The following is a 3,899-nucleotide window of genomic DNA, read 5'->3' as shown; positions in this document are numbered from 1 at the left end:
ACGCAGTAGGCATTTTTGAAAACCATTAAATAGCATTTAACGAGCGATGGGCTGAATTCATGCACCGATACGTGAATACCTGCTTAACTGATTCTCTAAACATGGTGTACAAACCTAATTTAACGCGATATGTTGTATAATAAGATGATTTGAAACCACTGCTGATATATGTTTTACTGTATTTTGTAGCTATTGACTGAAATCATGACAACATGGTGAGTGTTTTCACTCACTTCTCTTTATTAAACATGTGTATTTACTACGAGTGCATGTTTGCAAGTAACCAGTACATTTAAATAGGGTCAATGAATTGGGATGATTTGAACATGCAGCTTGTGTTTATTGTCATTGTAATACCATTTTCGTCGGTTTGAACACACTTTAATCTAATAGAATATTTGAGTTCATATTTGAATTTGACGCTAAAGTGCTTTTTACTAAGGAATGATAACTTTTCAAAAACTGAGAGGCGGTTTATTATTTGAATGATTAGACCAATATCAATATATATCACATGATATTTCAATATTCTATTACTATGTCTATCGGATAGTTCATTTAAACATTGATATCGAGTACTCGACGGACTCCTATAACGCAGCAAATACGAATGGAATAGGATAGTTGTGATGATGTGAATTTCCACATTGTTAATAGATCACTCATTTCCAAACCTTTAGTCTTTTTTACTGTAAAACATGTTAATAACACATGTCTGGACACCAAAAGAATCAGTTCGTTATATAAATAATTCTTTATGCGCTTTCACAAATTCACAAAAAAATGATTCTAAACTAACAAGAACTTAAATAGTCCGTGATATTCCATTATTTGAAAAAAAGAGCTCGGTAACTCTAAGCTCTAAATACAATAGAACACCTGAAGTATGTACAACAATTCACTTATTTATAATTACCTCGGTTGCGTTTAGCACACACCGGAACACAGGTATCCATAGTTGGATGAATATGTACATTGTATGACACGCTCGATTGTGTCGGAGTGCTGGCGTCACTGTGGCGTGACGACTTGCCAAGGCCTTTATGTTATATAGTCACTAATTAACATTGATGTTTACCTGGGTGGCCCTAGCAGATTCTTTGTTATAGTGATTAATTTGCTATGTGAAATTCGTTGTACATATCGAAATACGAATATTAACTAGGAATAGAAAACACTTAACAATTAGTAATTTATTTACAAAACACTAGCCTAGATAACACACTCTATTACACACTCGTACACAAGACTAATAAACAAAACATTCATCTGTACTGACGGTATAAAGAACAGGTTCCCCAATTAATGAACAGTAAGCGTTAACTTAGCTGTCCACACAGGACGTCAGATACACAGTCGTCCTTCGTGTAGAAGAATTAGTGATACCGCAGTAGCGACCAATAAGCAGACACGAAGCGAAGGTCTGTATCGCAGTTGCCATGTCATCAAGATGATCATGACTCTTGTCATACTTCATCTTAATCGTCTGTCTTTTCAATGATGAAACAGTTGGCCTTGCTGATTATGAACGTAGGTCCCGGTACAATCTAGTGCGGGATTACCACTGATTAATGAGGCTATATATGGTAGTCATTGACCCTCGGTCGCAGCTTAAATATAATTACAAATATCATTAACACAGTGTACTATCACACAACATTCAAACTTATAGTTTATCTGAGATAAACATTAAATTATACCCTAAAATAGCATTACTGATTATTCTATTTTAGAAAACATACTTATTTAGAAACATAATTGAAAATGTAGTTTAACACCAAAAAAGATCGTAAGGAATTCTATTTGGCTATTGCAAATCGTAGACACGCTATTTTAATCACTCACGGCTTCCATACTTTTTCAATCACGCGCACGTCCTCACCTGTTTACGCTATAGACATTAGACATTTTTTTTTATAAATTATACTAAATGAAGTATTACATATACAACTACTCGAAAATGATAATAACAGCAAAATACATAACATCCCTAAACAAGCACAATACACATTACAAACACTGATACCCATGGCTGTACCACAAGATCGCCTAATTATTTATCTACAACATTCATTAAGAATGGAAAAGAAAATAGCAAAATAGGCATAGAAAAGTTAAGAATACTCACCACAGTCTGGAATTTGTGCCTGAATAATCATGCCTTCTTCGTAGAAAGCCATTTCATACTGATATTGTTCAATAACACACAAGGACGAAATTCCGAGCGTGAGGCCTGAATTCGCTTACCTGGTCACTTCCCCTATTACGGAAGGTAAAGGTTAACATAAACGTAGACAAAAAATACATACGAACGTGATTTAAACAACGCTACGTTATAATCATTAATTCGCCATAAGCATGTTTATTATAAGCGTGGCTTACTGTATGTTAACGTTAAAAACGAAATCTAAATTGAAAAGGACGAAACACCTATATAGTGCACGTTCATTCATTCTTGCGTTCTGCTGTATCTTGTTCTAGATTTATGTTAAAAGCTGCTATTCACTTGTGTGTCTTTTGTATCTTTTAATATTCTTTTACCTCATCTCAATATAATTATTTCATTGAAATATATTTAAAACAAAGAAAGAGACTACTTTCCACCAAGCTGTATCATAAGTGTGATGATTGTGCATTTTCCATTTCTGAATATCAACATCCCTTCAGCATAATCCTATGGTGTTGGAGTTTATTCGATATCCAAGAGTCTCTTCCCGTTATAACGATTTTTGTACAAGACATCGTCACCTGACGAACTAACTCGTAACACAAGGAGTTTAAAGTTAAAGATACAGCTTGGTGAAAATGATTGGGAAGTTTTAAAATCGATATAGTGAAAAATATTCTATTTTTTTGTGCGATATGAGTTTGGACCTGTTTGATATTCGTTAGGTTGCCCGTGGCTTCGGTTGTTGTTTACCATGTTCTTATTTGAAAACGTGACATTACTTACTTGTGTTGACCAAGATTTATAAGGCAGGTGTCGGTCATGAAGTAGAAGACGCTTACTCCTCCAGAACACCTGGTCTTATTCTCTTTGTACTTTTTCAGGTGTCCCCATATATATATTTCTTTTGTTTATTTTGCGATCTTTTATTTAATTAAATTGAGTTTGGAATATGATTATGTTGACATGTCGGTATTTCTTGTTGTATTTCTTGTTGTTTTTCTCTAGTGATTTCTATATTTTGATATCGAAATGGTACACAGCAAAGAAAGCTTATTAACTGGAATTTAATCATACCCAAACGTATCTTCCTACCTGATAAAACTATAACGAAATCGGATAGGAACTTGATAATATAGCCACTACACAAAAAATATTTGACAAAGAGCCGAACAACGATATTGGAGCAGAATTAACAGCTATTGTGCGTAATAGCTTGGGAAAGATAACAGATAAGGTCAGTTTACTTCTACGTAAAACATTAACAGAAACATTTGAAATCTTTTTACTGCAAACGTCATTCATACTAGTGATCTTGGAGGGATTGCTACTACAGAGGTAAATCGAATGTCTCAGTATCCACAACGTGACATTTTCGTGTCATATTTCATCACTTTCTTGCATGGAAGTGTTCTGCGATACGACCATTTTCGAATTCCTCTCAAAAACTCCAGATCCGATTTCAGGGAAAATTTGGCCTAAGATGAATCAAAATTATGAATGATACATATATTGCATTTTTGAGCATAACGTTGATTATTTCCCGCTGGAAATAACTTTATAAGATTTATTAGTATAGGATGACAGCTGTGATGGAATGCATGTATTGACACTAGCTTACTATCACCAATGCCACAATTTCTGTTTCATGACACATGATAACTTTATATTTACTTTATATTCAGTATTACATATCTCAGGTGACCATCAAGGCCACTAGGTCTCTAGTTAT

This window comes from Ylistrum balloti, unplaced genomic scaffold, assembly GCF_031769215.1.
Source record: "Ylistrum balloti isolate Yb309-2 unplaced genomic scaffold, AGI_CSIRO_Ybal_v1 Utg371818, whole genome shotgun sequence".
Lineage (NCBI taxonomy): Eukaryota > Metazoa > Mollusca > Bivalvia > Pectinida > Pectinidae > Ylistrum > Ylistrum balloti.
Note: the sequence above shows the minus strand (reverse complement) of the source record.